The following is a 27,626-nucleotide window of genomic DNA, read 5'->3' as shown; positions in this document are numbered from 1 at the left end:
AATTTTTTTTATCAATTACTAGAAATTCCAGGCGACCCCAAGGTTGAAAAACACTGTCCTACACATTTAGGAACAGATATGTGGTTCTGCCCCAAGTCAAGCAACATAAAAGTAATGAGTAACGTAAAAAGTAACTTTCCATAGAGGTCAACTAAGTAAAGTAATGGATTACTCTTTAAATAAGTAATGAGCAAAAGTTACTTTTTAAACTGGCAATATATCACAAATTCATGTTTTTTTCCCCCATGAAATGTTTGTTTTTCGCAGAGTTTTTAAACCCAGAGGGAGCCCAGATTATTACCGATATCATTCTTCAGTCAGTTTGTTTTTTTTTTTTCCTTTTAATGATGCATGTGTCAGCCTTTAACACCTCCTGGAAGGCTGTTAAATTTGGCATGATGGGAAACGTCCCACTATCAGCTCCTCCTCTTGCTGGCCATCAAGCGGATGGACTGTGAAATGCAAGTTTTGGAGCGCAGCATCCATCCCATGTCTCCCGTCTCTTCCTTCCTTCCCTCCCTCTCCAGCCGTCGCCGGGAGCGGTGTGTGTGTGCGTGTGTGTATGTGTGTGTGTGTGTGTGTGTGTGTGTGAGTGTGTGTGTGCTGGTGTAATCTGACAGCACGCTGGGGCTGCGTTTCCAAAGAAAAGCTCCGCTCTCTCAGTTTTGTGCCCGTCTTATTGCCGCTCTCATTGTCTTTGTCGACAGTGATAAACAGAGCAGGTACCATCTGTCCATTCGACTATTTATTACGACTTAGCTTTTGTTTGCTGCTCTTCACAGCTGTTATGTCAACACTTTTTTTTTTTTTTTTTTTGCGGGTGGTGGTGAGAGGTGGGGGGGGGATTCCCGGTTCTAATGGAATTTGTTGTGGCTGTTTTGGTCTCTTCTCTCTTTCAGTTCAACACCACGGGCCTGTTTTTGGAATAAGAAAAAAAAGCATTGCTGTTTTCTGACTTTGAGAGAAGAAAGAACGGACTCCTCTGGAATTTCCTTGGAATTTATTCGGAAAGCTCCGGTAAGTGGATGCTTTTTTTTTTTTTTTTTGCCCATTACAATCCCAGAGCTTTGTGACTATTAATGCATGTGGCTTTGAACGCATCACTATAGATAAATAAGCCAAGCGCATCCTTCATTTGTGTCCGTTCTTCTATTTTAATTCCAGTTACCGGGGCTTTGCATTCTACCGCCTGGCTCTATAGTAAGTAGTACTTTTTTCCCCCCCTGCTTTTATCTCATTCTGTGAACTGAAGTCGGACGCAGGACGCATCCGTTCCTTTCTTAGTGGAATTGTGTCATTTGGTTTGTGCTCTAAGTTGTGCGTCGTGCTGCGTTGAGAGTAGGTGCCCAGGGCGCATATTTTTGCATATCTTGGAGCTGCGTTATGGATAATGGAGCGCACAGCATGTACCGGTCTGCTGCTCACCGTTGCACTCCAGATGGTGGCGAGATATTTACAGATTTTTTTTTTCTTAATTAATTAATTAATTAATTATTTTTTAATCGTCATCTATAACACACACTGAGCGCAAAAAACACAGAGCCATCTTTGCGCACAAAACCAATGCTTTACCCTGTTTGTTTCATTTATTTTGTGTTCAAATTGAGATGCAATCTGTTTGGTAGTAGCGGGACGTTTTGGATTTAAAAAAAAAAGTTTGGATGCGTGGTTTGGAGCCGTTTGGATGCGTCGCCCTTCCTTGGCTGAATGTATGTGCGTGCCTCTGTGCGTGTGCGTGTGCGCATGCGTACGTGCGTGATGGCTCCAGTCTCAGGTGATGTGCAGGGTGGGTAGGTGGGTAGGTGGGCTCTGACTCACCCAGTTTACCTGTTTTGCTGCTGTTATCTGACATGCTTTGTTGTTAGATTTTGGCTGGTGATTGACAGTGGAACATGCGCAGTAGAGCGTCAGCACAGTGCCATGTTGTGTGTGTTCCTCCAATGGCTTTTTTTTTTTTTTTTTGGCTATCTTTGGAATTTACCTCATTCCATAATTTACACAACTCCCTCTCTGAGTGTTCAAGAGAATTTGTCAGACTACTACTGACAAGTGATTCATATATAGCCAATTACCCATGATTTGCAGTCATAGTTTGTAGACTGAGTAAAAAAAAAAAAAAAAAAAAAAAAAGCTCTAAAAGGCACGATAATGAACTGAAAAGTTTGTGTGCCTCAGTATTTTATAGCAAGCCGAGCTGAAGAGATCGCAAATGAGGGCAAGGACAGCTCACACTGGCAGAGAGATGTGTCTTCCCTGGCTAGTGTAGAGTGACACAGGGCTAACTGAGCATGACCATTGAGGGGAGGTAATAGCATTATGGTCTGCCAGTCATGAGGCAGTGCAAGAGATAGGCTACTGTTGCATTTCAAAAAGAACTAAATGGGGAACATGCAAGACAGCAAGCTGTGACATGAGGACATTTTAACACTTACCAACACCCACACATGACTCAGTGGTACACCTCAGCTACTTTTTGCAGATATAACACTCATCACGTCTTGGTTTTTAAATTGGTTTGTGCGGTGAGGTCATCTTTACAGAGATGGGGAAATCCTGTGGACTGTGATTAAGACTGGATTTAACATCGCTTGACTAATGTTGCCCTGGAGTTGGAGAGATTTGCTGATGCTGAGTTTATTAGGCATGATTTCCATTATCAATGTGTCCGTCTGTATTTCTGCCTCCTGCCTGCAAAACGCACACACTCGTGTAGCTAAATGAGGCACAGAGGAGGACAGAAACGCCACATGTGAACGAGATCTGATTCCGTATCTGCAACAAGCACGAAATACATTCATATCACACTGACAGCACTGATGTAAAAATAAGAAAATCCAGTACAAACACAAGACAAATAACACACTCTCTCTCCTATAAAAGGGCTGTTGGTTGCACAACAAATTGCAACATGATGAAATGCTGAAATACAGCAGTCCTTTAGGCTGGTTATCCTCATGTGTAGAGACAGTTTTGAACACAAAAGTGGATTTGAATCATTTGCTGTCAGGCTGTGAATTTCTTGCGAAGCTTTCAAGGATTAGTCCCAGGTAAGAATGTCCCCTGCCATCCTTTACCCAGAAGCGCTGCCATTTCATAACTGGCAACATTCTGCAATTTTCCTTCGTCTTCCCCTTTGAGCGATACTTCCAAAACTACTCGTCGGGCCCGCATCAGTTGCTGCTGGACGGGATTTGTGCAGCACTAAGCTGGGAGGACAGGTCTGCTTGCTCACAGTTGCACAAGCTCTTTCAGCGTGACCCCAGAGCCACAGCCAGCAGTGCCAGTTCAATAGCTGCTTTTCTGCTAAATCTTTTTCTCCCATTAATTATGCCTTAACATAGTTTGTTATAGTGCGGCCTTGTTGACAACACACCCACTATTCTTCTCCTGGCTGCACCTCCCTGGAGAGAAACTGAAGTAAGCTGTAATTATGGTTTATAAACTTCATCCAGGTGACATAATCGGGGCATGGCTGAGCTGGCAAGAGGCTGTCATAACAGCTGCTAATACATTTATAGCGTGTTTTTCCTTTTTTGCATGGCACATTACATTGACTCTCTTCCTGGAAACGTACAATGCAGTGGCTCAAACCTCATGCAATATATATCTCGCTGGAAACGCTCTATATATTTTCCCTCGCTGTCCGTAAAGACAACAAGAGCATAGGATATTAAAGGAGTGCAAATATTGCCCACATTCGCAGCAAAAGAGGCAAGGGTGGTTATATTATCCATGTGTTGCTGCTGTGTGGAACACCTTGATTGCGGTCCAAGGCTCGGCAAGCCGAGTAGCCGGCTCCCAGGGGCCGTTTTATAATGAGGATGCGCTGTCAGATAATTAGATACACCTGGCGCAGGCGTTTTGAGGAAATTTCGATTCATCCCAAAATAAAATATCTGCGCCTGCCAACATGAAAGCAGAAAAAATATCCCGCTGTCACACTGCCTCTCCTCTCATGGCGGCAATGTTTTATTTATTTATCCACATCTTAATGCTCTTGGATGAGGGAGGCTTCATTTTGTGCGAGCTGATGCATTAGCTGCCAAAGTTTCCCATCTCTCGTGGCGTGAGCCGCTCACTCATAAGGGTGCCAGTGTCCCTCCGTGGACGTGGACTCTCTGAGACTGGATGTTCTGACGCTGCTAAATTTAATGAGTCCCTTGGCTGTGCGCCGTAAGATGCCGTCCCATTCTGATTCCAAGACAGCAATAGAGGGAAATAGATGGCTTTGCGTAACAGTAAATGGAGATAGTCACATGGATCTGCAAATGACAGCAGCGCAGGTGTGCACCACATGAGGATATTTATCTTAACGCTACGTGTGTGTGTCTTATCTTTTGTGTTTTTGTGTTTAAAAAGATTCTATACACTTGAGTATCTTTATATTAGTATGTTTTGTGTCAATTTTCATACTTAATTCATACTGTATAGGGTGGGGAAGCAAAATTTACAATATTTTGAGGCGGGGATTGAAAGACAGTATATGACCAGTTAGTTTATTGAAAGTCATGAGAATTTATTTGTCACAAGAAAATGTACATAATAGAAAATGTTTTATTCTATGTGTCCTCCTTCTTTCTCAATAACTGCCTTCACACGCTTCCTGAAACTTGCGCAAGTGTTCCTCAAATATTCGGGTGACAACTTCTCCCATTCTTCTTTAATAGTATCTTCCAGACTTTCTCGTAATAGTTTTGCTCATAGTCATTCTCTTCTTTCCATTATAAACAGTCTTTATGGACACTCCAACTATTTTTGAAATCTCCTTTGGTGTGACGAGTGCATTCAGCAAATCACACACTCTTTGACGTTTGCTTTCCTGATTACTCATATGGGCAAAAGTTTCTGAAAAGGTATGGATAATAGTGTTAGGTATGATTATGACATCGATATATGTTTGGTTTCAAAACAACTGACGTAGTGCCTGCTGAGAAAAAACAACTAAATGTTCATTGTAAATTTTGCTTCCCCACCCTGTATTTTCTGTTAGGGCTTGGCAATCTATCACTTTAATTAGATTAATCAAGGTTTTGTGTTCTGAAAATTGTTAAAAATGCCTATATTGACAACTGAGATGATTGTTCTGGGGAACTATCTACATGTAGCCCAACAAAAATTGAGAATCCAACCCTTTTGCCTCTTGTCATACATTAATTGTAAAAGTACAGTTGTGGAAAAAAAAATTATCAAACCATCAAAAGTAAACTAAAACAATGGTTATGCAATCAAGTACTAACTCCTGTGTGTATCATGTGACTAAAACAGACAGAAAAGAAAACATGGCATGCCTAAAAGCACTGTTTTTGTCAGTACAATGCCATAGATATTGATGTAAGAACTGAAGTGATTTTGGTTATTATCAAGAAAACCATGGAAAATGGATAGATATCAGCTCTGAAATTAAACGACTATGAGCTACTTTTGTCGTTATCATTATATTTGTCCAAATAAATGTATCTTTAGTTGTACCAGGCATTAAAATAAACAAGAAATGGAAGAAAACAAGGGGTGGTCTAATAATTTTTTCCACAACTGTATGTCAGTTACACATGGCCTATAATTTTAACAACAGTCAGAGTTGAGCTTGTTCTTAATTCAAATCATCAGAAAACACTTGATTAAAATAGGAAGTTGTCAAAAACACTGCAAAAAATAGAAGTTACATTCCCTCCCCGTATCGCCCAGCTCAATTTTTTTTATTAGTACTATGACAGCGAATGTTACAGGGGATGTGATACCACGGTACTGAATATTTGATGCATCTGGTTTTGTTCTTGATATAATCAGACCCAATCCACCACAGTGAATAACTCCATTACCTCATCAACACGGTGAAAAAAGCTCAAAGAGAGAAATGTGTTGTCAGTCACACCGTTCATCCTTAAACCACAGGCTTTGGATTCATATTTCTATCACCAGTTGTTTTAAAGTTCTAACAGCGGATGAGATTTCAGTGTCATTACAGTCGGTTCTATTATTACTCCGAGTGTGGATGTTCATCAAATTTGGCAGAGTAAGAAATGAAAATATGCTCTCGGTTCAGGTGAGGTCAGGAAATTGATCACATTGATAGATAATGTCATGCAAAACGTCTGGGATTTCTTTTCAGACCGACAGCCGCCTCCCTATCTCCCAATGGTGACGAATCAGATATAACAGAAAAAAAATTAAAGTCAAACTGAGCAGAAGATTTTCAGTTACGAGCACAGTACAGAGGTAGATCTGATTGCAACACCCTTGTATGGGAAATGATAAAAAAATCCAAATATTATACCTGGTTTCTGATGCAGTATCATAATATAACAAGGGGTGTGTATTGGCAAGAATCTGGCAATACGATACAAATCACAATACTACTATCATGATATGATATATCACGATACTGTTAAAAAGGCCATTTTTTGTTTGTTTCTTTTTTTCTTTTTTTTTTTTTAATGATTATTTCCTCGAAGAATTTAATTATACCCGAAATATGCACAAATACTAAACACATTTCTATTTGACCACAACAGGATCTGATGCTATATCACAAAATTTTCCTCTGTTAAATCTTAAATTACACTGGTCAACAACAAATTTATTGTTTAAGTTTTTGGAGCTGATTTAGGAGAATTTTGGTGTGCTGAATCCAAAAATCACATTCATTTTGCTCAATCAGGTCAACTTTCTGAACTATGCTACATATTGGCTTTTTAACATTTTTGCTTACATTTATGGGCATTTTCACATCATATGATATAAAATTCTTTCATATTTCTTGCAATAAATGAGTTCTGAAGATTTTACTTTTGCCAATTTATGATTAATGGTTTTTTTAATATTACAGGTGAATGAAATGGCTTCGACTAGAAGACCTTGCAAAAATAAGCCTGACGTTTTCTGCTACATCTGCGGTGAATACACCATTGTACCTAACAGGAATCAAGTCACAAGTTTCATAAAATGTGCTTGTGAAAATGATTTTTTTTTCTCTTAAAACCTATTTTGGGTGAGAACTATATAAAAAATCAACTGATAAAGTCACAAAAATGTAATCAATGTTGTGAGAGGATCAAATTTTTCAAAATCAAATTGGCAAAAAAAACTTGACCTGATTGAGAAAAACAGATGTCAGTTTTGGATTTAGCGGTGCAAAATGGTCCTAATTCAGTTGAAAAAACCTAGACAACTTGCAAAAAACATTTTTTTGTAACCCAGTGTTATGTTTTACAGACAATACAGTTTAAGATCCTTCTGAAATGTTCATATTCTATTCATTCATAACTAACATCATAATATTATTTTTGTGCAATCCCAACAAAGGAACTAACATCTGCCTCTCAGACAGTAAAAAGTGCTTTTAGAATGCTTCAAATAACCATTATTTAATAAAATAGTGTTAAACAATCATAAATAAAATATAAACAACAAACAAAAATGAACCTCCACAATATCTGTATTTGAATAAATACCTAAAAATATCCATACAGTACTTTTTAATATCAATACAGTATCGTGAAATGAAATATCGCGATATATTGCAGAACTGATATTTTCTTACACCCCTAAATATAATTGAATCACGATACAGATTCGTCCCCTTCCTTTAGAAACTAGAAAAATAAGCAGGTTTCCGTGTCAGTGTGCTAATCCCCACAATAAATACTTTTGATGGATGCACATGCAACCAATTAGCCATTTCACGCTTTCGCTGTATACAGAAAACAGCGAATGATTAATCGAATTAACTGAAAAACACCTGAAACGCCACATCTTTTTCTTCGCCGCTGATTAGAAAATGCTGCGTGAGATGAAACCCTCTCACCTGTGTTGTTTATTTATCAGGCACTGGGCTCCAGTCATAAATCAGACACTCATTAAGCTGTTAAACAACAACTTTTGCCTTCTGCAGGAGACATCAATGCTATTAAGGCTGATGTATGTGATATAGTGGGAAGGTGAACCGTTACTGTAATCTAATTAAGTCTATTTTTATCATTTTTCTATAGTTACGCTGTAGTTGTAGAGTGAAAAAGCATGATTTACTATAAACTGGACTTGTATCCTATGTTAATGCGACAACAAAACATAAGGACTACAGTAAACAAGTTATTGTCTGTCAACACTGGTGTGAGCACAAATTATACAGTATTGACTTTCTCTGTTAGAACTCAATCAGCAGGAAGTCTTCAAATATACAAGATGATTATGGAATAACACAGCTTGTTCTGCATGTTCTGAATAGGAACGGTAATAAAAACCTCCAACAATACTTGTGATTAGTTTGGCTTGAAATGTGAAAAACGGGAATGTGAACTTTGAGAAAACAAGTGATCTCTTGCCCAAAGTTGAATATATTCAGAAGCAACAGCTGCTATTAAATGGTGCAGAAAATTTTCAAGGTCAAGACATGACTTTGAAAAATCAAATAAAAAAATAAAAAAAAAAGAAAGAAATGTGGTAGAAAAATTGGTAAAAAACGGCATGCTGAGTATACAATCAAAAGCACCGTCAACTAATATGTGCAATAAGTTTCCAAGGTCAGCAACAGCTTTTTAAAATAAAACTCAAAGTTCTCAAAGAGTTAGGTTGTATGACAGTGATATACAGTTGTGGAAAAAGTTATAAGACCATCAAAAGTCATCAGAAACAATCAAGTACTACCTGCGGTGTGTATCATGTGACTAAAACAGACAGAAAAGAAAACATGGAATGTCTAAAAGCATTGTTTTTGGCAGTACAATGCTATAGCTATTGATGTAGGGATTTTGTTTATTATCAAGAAAACATGGAAAATGGCTAGATATCAGCTCTGAAATTAAACTCTTATCAGCTATTTTTGTTTTTATATTTGTCCAAATAAATGTACCTTTAGTTGCATTAAAATGAACAAAATATTGAAGAAAACAAGGGTGGTCTCATCATTTTTTTTCGCGACTGTAATATGTATTGGCTGGTACATATATCAGTCAGATTAATGTGTTTTTGGAAATTTTTTTGCAGTTATTTCAGGTAAAAACCAAACAGTTTTGCCAAATGAACCAAAAGTTCACCAAAAAAATCATGATTTTACACAAATGAAGCTACAAACTGATGCCCTTTCCACACCAATATAAATATTTCACAAAACAGATTTTTTTTTTTTTTTAAATTCTTTGTTTATTTGTAAAAGCACAATTTACAAAACTTCTGTTACATGCACAGTTCTATCTCTACACATCACATAAAAAATGCTTATCCAAGATTTTTTGTCATATAAAGAACTTTTAAAGTAAATAAAGAAAAGTGGGCTGGAAGAGAGGGCTTACTTCATTACTTCAATGAAAAGACAAAACTATAAGGTGTGAATGTTTACATCACTCTAAACAGAAATGTTTCACATGTGAAAGTATTCACATCACCGATGTATTCATTTCACATCCATGACAACTTTAACATAGTTTGTCCATTTAGACCAGGGGTGTCAAACTCATTTTCTTTCAGGGGCCACATTCAGCCAAATTTGATCACCAGTGGGCCGGACCAGTAAAATAATAGCATAATAGCCTATAAATAATGACAACTCCAAATTTTTTAGTGCAAAAAATAACATTAAATGATGAAACTATTTCTATCCAAAACAAAAAAAAAAGATGTGAATAACTGAAAAAAAAAAAAGAAATTTCTGAAGAAAAATGAGTACAATTTTATCAATATTATGCCTCAACTTATGATTTATACATGTGCGTTACAGATCAGAGTTACAAAGACACTAAACAGGCAGAATATTGTTAAAATTACACTTATTTTTCTTTAAACATTTCAGGTTGTTCACAGTCGTTCAGGTTATTGACATTTTATTATTAAAGGATATCGGAATTTAATGTTCTTTGCAATAAATCAAAGAGAAAAAAAATTGGTGTTGCCATTATTTAGAGGCAAAATATCATGATTTTTCTCACATTAAACCAAGAAGAACATTTGGACTCGTTATTTCTAGGTTATTATGCTGTTATTTTTGAGTTTGATGCCCTTGACTGTTATTATCTTCAGGGTAATTTTTGCATTTTGCACTTTGTAAATTCATCCCACGGGCCAGATTGGAACCTTTGGCGGGCCGGATTTGGCCCCCGGGCCGCATGTTTGACACCTGTGATTTAGACCAAATAGTGAAAAAAGATTCCTTTTGACCCTGAAAACAAAATGTCAACTTCTCCGGAATGCAAATGTCCTGTACGATGTCCATCCATTCTTCTGTTGTGGGTACTCCAGGCTTTAACCATTTTCTAGTGATAGTCTTTTTACGCGCTGCCAAAAGCATTAACAACAGTTTTTTTTTTTAATCACAAAACAGATATTTTTATAATTATAGTTTTATAGTATAATATTTTTTTTTCCACGACTGTATAGAGAAGCCTTATGGTAATAATAAGAGAGAATGAAAACCTACTCATACAACAGTACACACCTATGGCCTAAATATGATGTCAGTTCGATCCCATAATTTGATCTGGAGCCTTTTGTCTCCACGCGGGTCGACCGTCAACAACATTTCCTGGCCTTCCTAGCTGGTAAAGGAAATGGACAAACTGTCTGTCGCACTTTAAATTGATTCCCAGGTTAGTTGCATAGCAGAGTAAGTGGAGTATTTTTAGCTACATGTGGAAAAGCTTTGACATTTGAATAAATTGCGAGATGCTGTTGTATATTAGCGCGGATTAGTCTCACATCAATCATGGAGCCACTGTGTATTTTTCTGCGAGCTCCACAATTCAGCTGTGTTTACATCGAACCTGTTGAAAAGTGACCATGAGTATGACTTTGCTCCGTACTACTCTATCATGTCCTGTTATCTTAGTTTTCTCTCAGGGCAGCAGGACTTCTAAGCAAGGCTCAGCGATGCATGATTTGACATTCATCCCGTAGTGAAGGCTGGCTGCAGTGAAACGTTTCCCCTTCTCTGCTCGACTTACTGTATTGTTATTGCCTAAAGAAAACCTGTGTCCGTATTCTGCTGTAGAAGTTGCACTAGGGGGAGGAAAAAAAAAAAAAAAAAGAGGATGCTGCCACTGTTTTGACTTGACAGGAACTCACAAAAATGAGGGGGGGGACTGACAAATGATCAAGACAAGAGGAGAATGGTGCAATGCCCAAAGTCAGATCCACTTCATGAACTTATGCAATGAGCACTGGGGTAGAGACAAACAACTGCACTATATAATCCACAGGAACATCAACACAAACAGCAGCTTTGCAGTTGCTTGAAAAAAAAAAAAAAAAATCTAACTCCTGCAGCGGAAACGGATGATTTCTAACCCAGCTAAAGAGTTCTGCAGTATGGAATTCGGAAAAAGCAGAGTATGGAAAAACATTTGCCTTTTCCCTGATTCTGCTCCCCAACCTAAAAAAGTCAGAGTTTCTAAAAATAAATGTTTTTCATTGCATTTGGAGAAGGCAGCCAGTGCAGCCAAAACATTCAACACTTCACGAGAGATGCTTGAGAGTGTCAAGAGCAAAGCAAGAACAAGAAATAGTGCATATGACTTAACACATACTCCTACGCAGAACTGCATCTACACCTGCACCGTCGTCCAGGGTTTGGTGTTTATTGATTTGTATAAGGTACAGGAATTAGCTGACATGTCCTAATAGTCATTTAGCAATGTACAGTCACGGAAAAATTACACTGGTCAACAACAAATTTATTGTTTAAGTTTTTGGAGCTGATTTAGGATCATTTTGGTGTGCTGAATCCAAAAATCACATTCATTTTGCTCAATCAGGTCAACTTTCTGAACTATGCTACATATTGGCTTTTTAACATTTTTGCTTACATTTATGGGCATTTTCACATCATATGACACAAAATTCTTTCATATTTCTTGCAATAAATGAGTTCTTAAGATTTTACTTTTGCCAATTTATGATTAATGCTTTTTTTTAATATTACAGGCGAATGAAATGGCTTCGACTAGAAGATCTTGCAAAAAAATAAGCCTGACGTATTCTGCTACAGTTTGTAACACTTAATAAATACATCCTGTTAGAAAATGATTTTTTTTCTCTTAAAACCTATTTTGGGTGAGAACTATATAAAAAATCAACTGACAAAGTCACAAAAATGTAATCAATTTTGTGAGAAGATCAAATTTTTCAAAATCAAATTAGCCAAAAAACCTGACCTGATTGAGAAAAACAGATGTCATTTTTGGATTTAGCGGTGCAAAATGGTCCTAATTCAGTTGAAAAAACCTAGACAACTTGCAAAAAACATTTTTTTGTAACCTAGTGTTATTAGACCACCCCTTGTTTTCTTCAATTTCTTGTTCATTTTCATGCCTGGTACAACTAAAGGTACATTTGTTTGGACAAATATAATGCTAACAACAAAAATAGCTCATAAGAGTTTAATTTCAGAGCTGATAACTACCCATTTTCCATGTTTTCTTGATAATAACCAAAATCATTTAAGTTCTTACATCAATATCTATGACATTGTACTGACAAAAACAGTGCTGTTAGTCACATGATACACACAGGAGTTAGTACTTGATTGCATAACCATTGCTTCTGATGACTTTTGATGGTCTAATATTTTTTTCCACGATTGTATCGCGATAACAGTTTGATATGAAAGCCATTTATTCACATCACATCACGGATTCTAGATGTAGTAGTTTTTGTGCTGTTGTGTATTTGTGCATGCTGTACTGCATTTGTCCAGCAGTCACCACCAAAGCATTCCGGCCATAGCAACTTAATTGTAAGGCAACTGTATCTGAAAATGACTAATATCTCCCAAAATATTGGTCCTATCAACTTGCCATTTTTGCTAGTCTGTTCCTTGACCAAAACAACATAAGCATGCCAAATTTCAGCAGTCAGCTTTTTCTGGATTTTGTGTGAGTCCCCGGACACACACACACACATATGCATGTGTGCACACAGAGGCCACTTGGCTTTTATAATATACAGTCACGGAAAAAAATTATTATACCATCAAAAGTCATCAAAAACAATGCTTATGCAATCAAGTACTAACTCCTGTGTGTATCATGTGACTAAAAGAGACAGAAAAGAAAACATGGAATGTCTAAAAGCACTGTTTTTGTCAGTACAATGACATAGATATTGATGTAAGAAATGAAGGGATTTTGGTTATTATCAAGAAAACATGGAAAATGGATACAGACATGATTCTTACAGAAATGAGGGCAAAGTTAAAGTCAGCTGACGAGTGGTCAAAACATCATGGAGCCATCATGAGATCGACAAGAGACACTCAGAATCCATCTTCTATGAAAAGGGAGAAAACCACAAGATCTAAGATGGTGGTGGTGGTGGTGGTGGTGGGGGCTCTGGTCATGTGCGTCAGCGTGATAAAAAAAAACACTCCATGTTCTTCTACTGTGCGATGGTCCAAGGGTGTACTGTGATATTGATATGGATAGCGTAGGATGTTCCGTGCCATGTGATCACTTAGAGAAAGAAGAGGTTTAAACTAAGCCACGCAAGTTATACAGTTGCGGCAGGGCCAGATTAACACTTCATCGTACCCAGGGCAACAATATTCAAGGGCCCCATCATCACAACCCCAGGATCCCTATAATCTGGCAAAATACAGAATAAGTTCCAGGAATATATGTAAATATACCCCATACTTCAGTATCTAACTATCATCAAATGCATTTTGATGTACAAATGTGTAAATGCTCGTGGAACTACAAGTGCACCACTATAGCCTCTTGTCAAGGCCACTCACTTGCAAATGATGATATGAAAACAAAACACATTAGCATCAGTATAATCTAAAATTGATCCACTACATTAGAAAGAGAGGGAAGTGTCCTCCATTTTCACAAAAAATAAATAAGAAACCATTTCCGAAGTATCCAGTATTTATTTAAGAGCACTTTTTGCAGACAGTTTCATTTATAAGCAAAAGATAACCAGATATTTTCGTTATGCCCGAGCTACCCAGGGCCCTTCAGAGGTCACGGGACCCTGGGCAATTGCCCAGTTGCCCATATGGTTAATCCGGGTTTGAGTTGCGGAAAAAATTATTAGACCATCAAAAGTCTTCAAAAACAATGGTTATGCAATCAAGTACTAACTCCTGTATGTATCATGTGACTAAAACAGACAGAAAAGCATACATGGAATGCCTAAAAACACTGTTGTTGTCAGTACAATGCCATAGATGTTGATGTAAGAACTGAAGGGATTTTGGTTATTATCAAGAAAACCATGTAAAATAGATATATTTTAGCTCTGAAATTAAACTTTTATGAACTATTTTTGTTGTTATCATCATATTTGTCCAAACAAATGTACCTTTAGTTGTACCAGGCATTAAAATGAACAAGAAATTGAAGAAAACAAGGGGTGGTCTAATAATTTTTTCCACGATTGTAGATAATAGTCTCGCTTTTTAAACTCAAATATGGCCTAAAATATGGAAATTTGAGTCTGGATAAGTATTGAATTGTGTGTAGGGTCCTGAAGTGAGAAGTAAGCTGCATTTATTATTCACTTCTGTGACTTAGAATGTCTTTTTTTTTGATACCATAGGTGTTTGCTTCGATAATGACTCACAGTGCATTTACCAAAGAGCAAATGCCAACGTGATCTTACATCCTGACCTTTTTGTAAGCCACATGTTCTCCACCTCGGTATGGGTATTTTATCTCTGCACATGCTATTGCTGTGGCGTTCTTCTGGCAGCCGGACAGATTTCAGAGGGCACTGGTATGTTGAGTATTGGCATTGTAATCTAGCGGGATATGGAGGCAAAGAAGAAAACAGAGAGGAATAACGCAGGCGAGCTGGAGCCAGGGTACTCTGCACAGTTCGATGCTGCTGCCTCTAACCGACATGAACAAGAGAAATCAATTAGACCTACTCGGTTGCTATCCGAGGGACTTCCACCATGGGAAAGGGTAGAGCAAATCAAAGAGCTTGGAAAAAAACAAAACAAAAAAAAAAAACAAAAAAAGAAAGTTGCAGAAGGGTGAAAGTGAACTCGAGTGGCAGTTTGTTGTATTCTTTGTCAGATCAGCCTCCTCTGACCTCGAAATAACATTCATTCTCTCTGTGTTCATCTCAGGCACACTTAGAATTCCAGACACTTCTCCATCTTCTACTTTTTTTTTTTTTTTTTAAACACTGATGCAAAGCCTTCTCTCTTACTGTCTGTTCAGGTCAGTAATGAGAAAAAATGAAAGGCTTGCAAAAAACAACAACATTTTAATGAAGCCTTAACTTAGTTTACTTGCAGATGCACAAATCCATGTTGTTGCTGCAGCAGCGTTAGGATCATTGTGTTATGTTTGCATTCATACCTTAAAGCCTTTTCAGGAGCAACTTGAGGGTCACTGAGAGCTATACTTCTTTTCCACACTCTGATGGCCACTGCAGTTTTGTTTGGCTGAAAAGAAAAGAGCAAACAAGGTAGACTGCAAAGAAAGAATAATATTATATAAGTGGAATATTTTGATGCTGGCAATATTGCTTCCTCAAACTTTCATGCTGCTTTGAAATGAATATTTCTGAAGTTGCATTTAAACACTAGTTATAAAAGTTTATTTTAGAGAGAGAGAAAAAAAAAAAATTCCCTTAAGAATGGAATATGTACTCTAACTATTGTAGTGGAATCGATGAGGCTAGATTCCACAGCATATCATTTATTAATAGTATTTTACAGACAGCCTTGGTATAATTTATAAATATATGCAGTTTCAGAGCGAATGTAGAGGTTGTTTTAATCCGACTGCCAAACTTGACTGACGTTTAAATCTCTACGCGAGTTTCCTGTTGATCATGAGAAAATATTTTGCATAACGGCTGGAGTTGATCGAAAGAGATAAGGCAAATTGACGCTTTATGCATATTTCATCGAACGGAGCTGAGTTCTGCACTGTAAATACCGAGGTGGAGGGTGCACAGCATGGATTTCACAGCACCCGGAGGCCTCATCGTCTTTGATCAGACTCCAAGAGGACACTTTTTCAACAAGCCCTACCTTGGACATTTAAATCAAACCGCTGACAGGCTTAGCAGCCTTCGGGCTAGGAAATGGTGTGTAATCTCTACACGTAGGAGAAAAAAAAAAAAAAAAAAAAAAACGGACACCCCTGGAAGTGTGCTAGCCTATTATACTGCACATTTTGAAATCTTTTTCTGTGTCCATTGATGAATATCTGGCAGTCGGTGATAGGGGAGGTATTCAGAGTGGAAATTCAATTTGACAAAGAAAACCTGTCTCACTGAGCCTGTTAAATGGTTATGATAGCATAGAGACTGCAGGAACAAACTTGGGTGGATTAATGAACAGGAATCCATTCGGCCTGTGTAATTATATAGGCTACATATGCAATCAGTCGGCCAGAATAAAACGCCTCAAACTATGGATGTGTATCAACTCAACTTTTCTCAACTAACAGTAGGATTTGCATGAACATCTACACCTATATGCATTTATTAGTAGTAGCACTTTTCACTCTAGAATTAACTTCATATATAAGGATTTATGGCCATATTTAGGCATTTGGTTAGATTAAGGAAAGAATATTTTTAATACATAGAATTTCCCAATAGCAAAAATGTTAATCACCAACACACAGCTTGGTATAATATGGAAAAAAATTGCAAAGATAACACTGTATAGCATTTTCTACCTCCTGTGTATGCATATTAGCAAAAAGTATCAGATCCTTCTAAGGCTGTACAGGTTGATTATAAAAGTCATATTGTACTATATTACCATGTAAGTTCAGATTGATTGGTTTTTGAGGAAAATACACAGATAAGTCAAATATACAAAATTAAACTAGCATAAAAAAATACAAAAACATGTTGCGATCCGCAATCAGTTGGTCAGAATAAAACACAACAAACTATGGATGTGTATCAACTCAACTTTTCTCAACTAACAGTAGGATTTGCATGAACATCTACACCTATATGCATTTATTAGTAGTAGCACTTTTCACTCTAGAATTAACTTCATATATAAGGATTTATGGCCATATTTAGGCATTTGGTAAGATTAAGGAAAGAATATTTTTAATACATAGAATTTCCAAATAGCAAAAATGTTAATCACCAACACACAGCTTGGTATAATATGGAAAAAAATTGCAAAGATAACACAGTATAGCATTTTCTACCTCCTGTGTATGCATATTAGCAAAAAGTATCAGATCCTTCTAAGGCTGTACAGGTTGATTATAAAAGTCATATTGTAATTACTCTGCCTATATTACAATGTAAGTTCAGATTGATTGGTTTTTGAGGAAAATACACAGATAAGTCAAATATACAAAATTAAATTAGCATAAAAAATACAAAAACATGTTGCGATCTGCAATCAGTCGGTCAGAATAAAACGCCGCAAACTATGGATGTGTATCAACTCAACTTTTATCAACTAACAGTAGGATTTGCATGAACATCTACACCTATATGCATTTATTAGTAGTAGCACTTTTCACTCTAGAATTAACTTCATATATAAGGATTTATGGCCATATTTAGGCATTTGGTAAGATTAAGGAAAGAATATTTTTAATACATAGAATTTCCAAATAGCAAAAATGTTAATCACCAACACACAGCTTGGTATAATATGGAAAAAAATTGCAAAGATAACACAGTATAGCATTTTCTACCTCCTGTGTATGCATATTAGCAAAAAGTATAAGATCCTTCTAAGGCTGTACAGGTTGATTATAAAAGTCATATTGTAATTACTCTGCCTATATTACAATGTAAGTTCAGATTGATTGGTTTTTGAGGAAAATACACAGATAAGTCAAATATACAAAATTAAATTAGCATAAAAAATACAAAAACATGTTGCGATCTGCAATCAGTCGGTCAGAATAAAACGCCGCAAACTATGGATGTGTATCAACTCAACTTTTCTCAACTAACAGTAGGATTTGCATGAACATCTACACCTATATGCATTTATTAGTAGTAGTACTTTTCAACTCCAGAATTAACTTCATATATAAGGATTCATGGCCATATTTAGGCATTTGGTAAGATTAAGGAAAGGATATTTTTAATACATAGAATTTTCAAATAGCAAAAACGTTAATCACCAACACACAACTTGGTATAATATGGAAAAAAAATTGCAAAGATAACACTGTATAGCATTTTCCACTCCCTGTGTATGCATATTAGCAAAAAGTATAAGATCCTTCTAAGGCTGTACAGGTTGATTATAAAAGTCATATTTTAATTACTCTGAACTATATTACAATGTAAGTTCAGATTGATTGGTTTTTGAGGAAAATGCACAGATAAGTCGAATAATCAAAATTAAACTAGCATAAAAAATACAATAAAAAATTGTGATCCGCAATCAGTCGGCTGGAATAAAACGCCACAAACTCAACTTTTCTCAACTAACAGTAGGATTTGCATGAACATCTATACCTATCTGCATTTATCAGTAGTAGCACTTTTCAACTCCAGAATTAACTTCATATATGAGGATTTATAGCCATATTTTTAATTCGTAGAATTTCCAAATAGCAAAAATGTTAATCACCAACACACAGCTTGGTATAATATGAAAAAAATCTGCAAAGATGTAAAAAAAAACCAAAAAAAAACCAAACAAAGTAACACTTTATAGCATGATCTTAACGTGAACAAACCCCACCCCACCTCCTGTGTACGCATATTAGCAAAAAGTATCAGCTCCTTCTAAGGCTGTACAAGTTGATTATAAAAGTCATACTGTAATTACTCTGCACTATATTACGACATAAATTCAGATTGATTGGTTATTGAGGAAAATGCCCAGATAAGGCAAATATACAAAATTAAACTAGCATAAAAAAATACAAAAACATGTTATGATCTGCCATTTTGCACATTTTACACAGCGCTTCATTCTACTAAGTGTCACGAAATCTTAAATATCTTAAACGATGTGTATTTTTTTCCATTTCTGCATTGAGATCATCCTAATTCTGGAGCTTAAATTATGACTACGAGGGCTGTTCAATAAGTTCATGGCCTCACCCAGAAATACTGGTTGTTATAATACAGGCTGTTACATTCTTTCGTGATGGGATAGTGATGCTTGAACATCGATGGACCAAGTGCATTGCTGTAAATGGAGATTATGTTGAAAAATAAAATATAAATTATCAGTCTGTGTTGTTCTGTTCTGGGTGAGGCCATGAACTTATTGAACGGCCCTCGTATATGACTGCACATTACAATTAGAATTTGACTAATTGTGCAGAGCCTTCATAACAGATCATCTATTGACAAATTATGTTACGATTATATATAATCATAGTTTGTAGAGCGGTACGTTTGACATTAAAGAATTGCAAAATATCATGAATATTCAGACAGATGGGTGTTGCAGGTTGAGTGTGATCATGTGCAGATAAAATAATGAAAATTTGAACAGCACAGGCTTAGGAAGTTGTGCTCCATCTATAATCCTGTGTGTACAGTTAGCTCAATCCCCTGATGGAGCACACATGTAAACAGTACACCCACCTCCCACTCAGCCCTGCTGTAGGTTTGGCGGTGGGTGAACGGCAGATCCCTCGGCATCATGAGAGAATAACAATGAGGGTTTTGGGAGGGATCAGTTCCCCAGCACACAGCCATACTGGCTAGGGTTTATGTAAGACCTTGGCTTCTTGAGCTCTCTGCCAGTTTAAGACGACAAACAAATGGTACGAAGGAGTATCGACTTGCCAAAAGGGGGGGTTTTCATTTCTTCGTGCTACCCCCACTGCTTCATCCTCTCCTCGCACACTCCCTCCCTGTGTTCGAGTCTGGTTATGTGTCGTGGCTTGTGATACCAGGTCTCATGTGTATCCATGCAAGTTGATGTGTGTTTTCACACCGTTTGTTGGCTCTGCAGTAACATCACCCACTTTGAAGCCACCCCCTTCCCTTATCCTCCTCTTCCTCCCTTTGTTTCCCCCCCCTTCATATGTTCCAATGAAAGAAGGCTGGGATCTGTCAAAATCTATCCTTTCTTCTGTCTGGCTTGTCAACGTTTTTTTTTTTTGTTAGGTGGGCTGCCACGGAAATTCACTCAGCCCTGACACCCTAGTGGTTCTTAAAATGCCAAACAGGTTGAGGCTGAAGTGTTGTCTTTTGGAATGATACAATTTATCGTCATTATTGTCAGCGCTTCGTCGTCTCATGTGATGATTCGGTTTTTCTAATGTTGGGATTCATGTCATGACTACACTCCGGCTTGTGAAGTATCTATTAATAATTATCAAGGCTTTATAAATAGAGCAAGATCTACTTAATCCATTTTAAATACCCCCTTTCATCACTTATTTATGTGGTTTCTTCCATAAAAATCAAATGTGCTAAACAAGAAATCATAGCAATCACAGATAAAGAGTTGCTGAATAATGTTCAGAGGCTGCAGAGCTCCTTGATTTTCAACCTAGGCCAATCAAAAGTACTCCAGCACAAAGTTTAGGTGGCTTGCTATATAATTAGTACACAATTACAGCGAGCTACTGATAAGACCAGGCCCACAATCCCCTGGTGTCAGGTGTATTTTTAGAAGTAAATGTGTGAAGCGCACGGCGTGAGTGCAGTCTAAATTTTGCAGCAGAAGGCATCCTTGCATGCTGTTTTCATCAGGATCTGGACATTACTGGCTTGAAAAGTTCAAGAGAGGAGGATACATGGCAATGCTTTTTAATGTGGTCCTTGTAATAAATGTTAGATAATAGGTTTTAGGGTTTTTGAGGCTATTTCTGATAAATAAGATACAAGTCCAACCCATTTATAACACTGGTCAACAACAAATTTATTGTTTAAGTTTTTGGAGCTGATTTAGGATCATTTTGGTGTGCTGAATCCAAAAATCACATTAATTTTGCTCAATCAGGTCAACTTTCTGAACTATGCTACATATTGGCTTTTTAACATTTTTGCTTACATTTATGGGCATTTTCACATCATATGATATAAAATTCTTTCATATTTCTTGCAATAAATGAGTTCTGAAGATTTTACTTTTGCCAATTTATGATTGTTTTTTTTTTTAATATTACAGATGAATGAAATGGCTTCGACCAGAAGATCTTGCAAAAATAAGCCTGATGTATTCTGCTACATCTGCGGTGAACACACCATTGTACCTAACAGGAATCCTGTTAGAAAATGAATTTTTTTTTGTCTTAAAACCTATTTTGGGTGAGAACTATATAAAAAATCAGCTGATAAAGTCACAAAAATGTGATCAATTTTGTGAGAAGATCAAATTTTTCAAAATCAAATTAGCATAAAAACCTGACCTGATTGAGAAAAACAGATGTCATTTTTGGATTTAGCGGTGCAAAATGGTCCTAATTCAGTTGAAAAAACCTAGACAACTTGCAAAAAACATTTTTTTGTAACCCAGTGTAATCAGTCGTAATAAAGGCGCTCCTCTTGTTTTAGATTTGGTAGCTGCAAAAACTGCTGATATGTACATTAATTGCACAATGACATATTTATTAACTTTCATAAAGCAACAAAAGGGTAAAGGTTTGATAATTACATTCTTTAGTCAAACAACAGTTCCAAAATAAAACCAATGCAAAGTATCTCACAGTTGCAATACCACCGACGGCCACTAGGGCCAACTTCAAAAAAACCCTAGCTCACATACATTTACGTTGAACTTCTGTCCAAACATTTCAAGTCAATATTGTTTTTCCAGGGTTCATTTCAGTCACATTCACTTTATTTTGAACCTCTAATAAGTGATCTGATCTGTCTTTACCCCCCCCCCCCCAATTAATTAGATCTCAGGGTGAATCAGAGCTTTGAAGTCTGCCGTGTCTGGGTTTGATTGACAGGTCTATATGACAGCTCGCCTGCCTGCCAAGTTGGACTTTCGGGAGTTCCAGTTTATTTAATAAAACATATTTTTCCTGACAGACAGCTCGTGTGTAGATGTGGTTAAAAGGTCCCACTAGCAAGACTGTAAAATGAGTTTGTTATACAATTGCTAGCATTTAGCTTTAGCTCACCTCTGACCCCTTGGGCTACTATAGCTTCATCCGTGTTCAGGAAATATGGTCACTCCAAATATGGCTCTGAAATGCCAATATGATGACAGCCACATTGCAAAAGTATTGACTTCAAAATGTAGGTGGGTTATGTCATGGTCAAATACTTGTATACAGTCTACATACAGTTAAAAGTATATAAAACTCATAAAGCTTTTAATACCTCCTCTAAATGCTGAGTGTATAAAAATTCTAATACATTTAATAAATAGGCCATTTCAACTATTTAGTATGGTCAAATCATGATTAACACGTACTAAGCAGAGGCATATTTCTGAAATCTTGAGGTCGAAGAGTCAGTGCAGCACATGATGAAATGTTTGCTCAGCATCAAAATTCATCCATCCATTTTCTGAACTAATTATTCCTTGTGAGGGTCACGGGTTTGCTGGAGCCAGCATCACAATATGCAACAAAGTACAGCGCAAATGTCCTAGGCCAGCATCAGGTTTGTTGGTTTAGTAAAGTCCTAATAATCACACATATGCATGTCTCTGTCTCTGTATTAAGATCCAGATTGGTTCTTAACACAGCAGGAAAAACAAAAGTTAAATGTAAAAAAAAATTACAACAAAAGTGGTAGTATTCAGTGTGACCCTCCCTTTGCACTTAATGTGGCTTTATCCCTTTTATTCGGAAAATATCCAATGTATTACTTTCATTTTCATGTCAGATGTTTGTAACTGTTTGTGCTGTTTTTTTGTCATGCTGTCAGAGGTCACACTAAATAGTGAATTCAATGAAGGCTGAGTAAATATTCCCTGTATTTTTTTCAAAAGAAAAGAGATTGAGACATTCACTTATATAGTCATGGAAAAAATTCTTAGACCACTCTTGTTTTCTTCAATTTCTTGTTCATTTTAATGCCTGGTACGACTAAAGGTACATTTGTTTGGACAAATATAATGATAACAACAAAAATAGCTCATAAAAGATTAATTTCAGAGCTGATATCTAGTTATTTTCCATGTTTTTTTGATAATAACCAAAACCACTTCAGTTCTTACGTTAATATCTATGGCATTGTACTGACAAAAACAGTGCTTTTAGACATTCCATGTTTTCTTTTCTGTCTGTTTTAGTCACATGATTCACACAGAAGTTAGTACTTGATTGCATAACCATTGTTTTTGATGACTTTTGATGGTCTAATAATTTTTTTCCGCAACTGTACGTATGCTTATTTCAGCCCTGCAAAAACAACAAAGCTAAAGGTGGACTAAGACTTTGACACAGTAATGTATATTTGTATTGCCCCGCTGTACCTAATATATTATAACCTAATAACAAATATATTTATACTGTTATTATTAATGGTTAGGATCTTGTAGATGGCTATCTTTAATCCAAATACAACTCCAAACAGTCAGCATGTCAATACTGGCTTCAAAACTGCAGTTCAGAAACCGATCCAAATCTTACATACAGGCTAGGTGTTAGCATGCTATTAAAGGTGATGCTAAGAATAGCTGACAGAAAAAAACACAATTCAAAAAGTGTCATGTAGAAAGCGGCAGTTTTCAATCATTTTTTTCCCCAGACACTACAAGGAGGACATAGTGTATACACTGTTCTTCAGACATGCATCGCTGCAGAGCAAAGCCTCCCTTTACTTCTGCATAGCACAGAAATATACTATAGATAACATTAGGATCCATTGAGGTGGGAGTATGGGGAAAATCAATGGGAGGTGAAAATTAAATTTGGCCCAAAGAGCCTTTAGGCAAAGTGCAATTTGAAAACACATCTTTTATTTTCCCCTGGGTGTCTGATAGAGGTTGGCAGGAGATGGACGGTAGATCTAACCATCATGGAAAAAGGCAGAGGTATGCTTTGAGGGAAGGGAAACACCCTCATCTCACTCCTAATGTGCCTCCCCTTTGATTGCCTAATTCGGTTAGGGCCATGCGTCCCTTATCGGATCATATCAAAGGTCAGAGGCGTCCTGTAGACAAATCAATCTCCCCGTCTGAGGAGGCGCAGAGGAAGCATGGATTGAGGGAGAGCCGATCCATCTAGCAGGCCCCGAATGAAGGTGGGTGAGGAGAAAAAGAGGCGGGGGCAAGAAAAATGATGGCATCTGCTGTTTGGAGAGAAGTGGGTGAAGAAGGTGAGATTGAACTGTTGACTTGGGGAATGCGAAATGCTCAGAGAGCAACATTATTGCCTGCAAGATAAAAGTGTTTCTTTGAGAAGATCTGGCATAGTGTGACCTACTTTTTTTTTTTTTTTTTTTACCAGATACTCACGATGACAAGAAAGTAGTTGATTTGTCCCAATTACTCTGGACATGTAATGTTAGAACCATAAAACACCCTGCGTTTCAGTGCGAGATGTGAAGATGAAGTGGTTAAAAGCTTCTTTTTTTTTCTAACTCAAATCGAGGATGTTCTTTTAAAAGACTGCTCTCTGGTCACCGCTGTCTGACAATATTAGCCGGGTGTTCTAATAGGTGTGAAGATCCAATAGCTGCACATGTTCTTATGCATGACTACCCCCATTTAATTCATCCCGTTCTAACACCTTTACATTTTTTGTGCGGTGCCTCCTAATGAACTACAAGCTCAACTTTTCAACCTTGACTCATCTACACAAGGTCACAGCGCTCAAGTGATTAATTGACTGAGTAAAAATTAATCTGCAATGGTTCTGAGAATCGATAAGATTATCCGCCGGCTGGAAACGTCAAACATTTGCAGGTCTGTGCTTATTAATGCTGCAGATACGGAGCTTTTATGTTTTATTTTGTCTTCATCTGATATGGGGCTTTTGTGTTTCTTTACACTCATTGAGACTTTGGGTTCTGGGCTGATGGTTAATTTCATTTTGAGATTGATCAAGAACAGAATGACATTTGAACAAGATATTCCTCCATAATAGAATCATGTATACATTCATTCTGTAGTCTTAAAATGAAAGAGGCCATTTAAGCGTTAGTAAGATGAATTAAAATCAAGTTCATTCTACTGCAAAGATTAAATCATACAACTTGACCAAAGAAACTTGAGATTTAAACCAGTGCAGAAATTCTTAAATATATCACTGATGGCTCCAAAAAAAAAAAGAAAAACCCTCACCTGCTCCCTAAAGATAATAAATTACTATTGATCTTGCTTTATTTAGACCCTCTAATACAGATAATCCTTCTGTAATGTATTACTATGTTAAGATTTTAGGTCTAATAGGAGGCTTGGATGCCTGCCATGTTAGCTTTGATTGACAGGTGAGATTTGCTGGTTGCTCACCTGCTAAGTCAGGTTTGCAGAAGTTTGGAAAGGATTGTTTTCTGACAGACACATTTACTACAGTTACACCAATAAGACTATCCTATTAAAGGGTTTCAGGAACCATGGGGGCTTGAGTCTATGTTCTGGACCGTGGCCTTTCTGTTGTTTTGAGTTAGCCTCATCTCTCAGAACCATGTGGAGTTCCTCTGGGTTCTCCAGTTTTGCTCTGCTATCAAATACAGGTATCTGTAGCTAATGCTCCTATCAGTTCCCTTGACCACGGTACTAAAGAAGATCTAGAGTTGGTGTAGTGGATGAAATTAGATGAGAACATGTTGAGATCATTTTCCTCCTACACTGCAACACCGGTGATGTGACTATTGTGCACACATGCACTACAAACAAAAAGTTAAGGATATTTTTTAATTTTTTGGCTATTTTTCAATTGGGATTCTTGCACAGTGTTTTTTTTACTTTTTTGTGTGTGAATTGAAACACATTTTTTTTAATGACCAGACATAGTTTTATTTACAAATGGAAAAAAAATGACAAACAAAATGACCAAAAAAAAAAAAGAAATATCCTTAACTTTTTGTTAGTAGTGTACATTGCGATGACGATGCTCCACCGATATATTGTGCAGCTCTAATCTAAACTGTTTAATACCTGTTGATCCATTAATCCTATCAATACATGTCAATAATTGGTGTAAAATACAGTTTGTCATCTTTTCATGGATCATCAGATATGACCCATTTGGATGTTCAGAGGCTCCGTAGTTACCGTGGAAACACTGTCATCTTCCACAACATTGATTCACCTGTAAATCGGATCAATGACAGTGGATGGAAACGCTTGTTTTATGTTTAGTTATTGATAGACTTGGTGAAAAAGTCTGTTTTTCTTTAGTCTTCTCTGTTTTCATAAAATACCCGTTGAATTTACTGAGTTTTCATGAACACCTTCAATGGCAGCTCACTGCTCCTAATAGGCTAAATGCTAATGCTAATTGCTAATGCTAGGTGCTGTGTGTATAAGGATATGTAAAATGCAGAGACTAATTTTCCCCAAAGTGAGTTAACCTTAAGCTAGATAATTTAGCAGTTAGCTTATTTTAGCATCGTTGCTTTATTGCTAGCCTGCTCATTACACCAGCTACAGTGTTAATTACATGAAATTACTCAGTTTTAGTAAATTTTAGTTGTGGCGTTAACCCTAAAGATTCAGATTCAGATTCAAGTTTATTTGTCATTTCAGCATATAAAAATACACAGAAACGAAATATTGTACTCAGGTCCCCGACTGTCAGCAGCATAAAATGGTACATTTCAGTCCCTGCTCTTTGCTAGCTCTGCCTACATGTCCAAATATGGTCAGTTCTGGTCCCAAAATGCAAAACATGAGGCTTCAAAATGATCAACAAAAAAATTAAATAACTGCATATTAGCTGTGACTGATAATCAGTTATGTTTCAACTCTGGGAAAACTCTGTGAATAGAATTTGTCACTATTTTCCTACATTTTATTTTAGACTATTTAAAAACAGAAAAAGCATCATTAACCGACACCCCAGTGAACAATGAGTGATGTGCTTTCACTTGGTGAGGTCAACACTACTGCAGTCAAACAATAATTTATCATTCCTCTGCCTCATCGCACTGAATATTCTTTTTTTTTTTAACAAATACTACAGTCCTCCTCGAAAACCCATTAACAAATAGTCATAATTAAACCAACGATGCATAAACACACAAGTGGTGGGCAGCAGACCTGGGCAAAGTTTATAGGTGAGAATAAATCATCCGCAGTTTAATGCCAACAAGATGTTTAATTTGGTCCCTCTGAGTGCGTAATTAGTTCAATTAGCCTCAATCCTGCACACAGAAGCACATTCAGAAAGGACCCGGGCTGCCCTGTGGTCTTCCTACATTAAAAGCCAACAGTGTATTTCTTCCTGTAAGATTAAAACTCAGTGTGTAATAACTCACGAGAGCCTTCCCCCCCAGACACTATTGCAACTGTTCAGTGTGAGATAATGTTTGCTCAAGCAACTCTCAATGAGATTCAGCGCTCCGGTGACACCATTACTCTAAGCTCATTGCCTAGTCAGGTTGGGTGGGTCTACCGTGCTTCACAAAGTCGAAGCACAGAGGCGCCGAGAGAGAGTGCACCTCTCCAGACAGATTACATGTCTGCGGACAAGCGAATAGGTTTGCACTTCACCTCTGCCTGAGACGAGCAGGTTATTATCTTACGTGTCTTTTTTCCTCATTCTTAAACGCTCTTGCCAGTTACGTAGTGCATCCAGGACAACACGCTCTTCTGGCAGCCTGAGCAGGTAGACGATGAGGTAGCTAGCATGTCGTAGCTA

The 27,626-nt window shown here is 37.1% G+C and overlaps 1 protein-coding gene across 33 annotated transcripts in view; it reads left to right on the top strand.

Moving 5' to 3' along the window:
• Positions 1 to 587: 587 nt before the first annotated feature.
• LOC115438765 (receptor-type tyrosine-protein phosphatase delta) overlaps positions 588 to 27,626 on the top strand; it is a 617,983-nt gene continuing 590,944 nt past the window's right edge. For 19 of the 33 annotated variants that reach the window (XM_030162597.1, XM_030162584.1, XM_030162598.1 and 16 more), the window contains exons 1-3: positions 588 to 722; positions 900 to 1,017; positions 1,165 to 1,200. The gene's annotated coding sequence lies outside the window, so the exon portion shown is untranslated. The remainder of the gene's footprint in view (positions 723 to 899; positions 1,018 to 1,164; positions 1,201 to 27,626) is intronic. The other 14 variants (XM_030162596.1, XM_030162599.1, XM_030162589.1 and 11 more) reach the window with 1 other exon arrangement.

Source organism: Sphaeramia orbicularis, chromosome 18 (assembly GCF_902148855.1).
Source record: "Sphaeramia orbicularis chromosome 18, fSphaOr1.1, whole genome shotgun sequence".
NCBI lineage: Eukaryota > Metazoa > Chordata > Actinopteri > Kurtiformes > Apogonidae > Sphaeramia > Sphaeramia orbicularis.
Note: the sequence above shows the minus strand (reverse complement) of the source record. Positions and strands in the feature narration are given on the sequence as shown.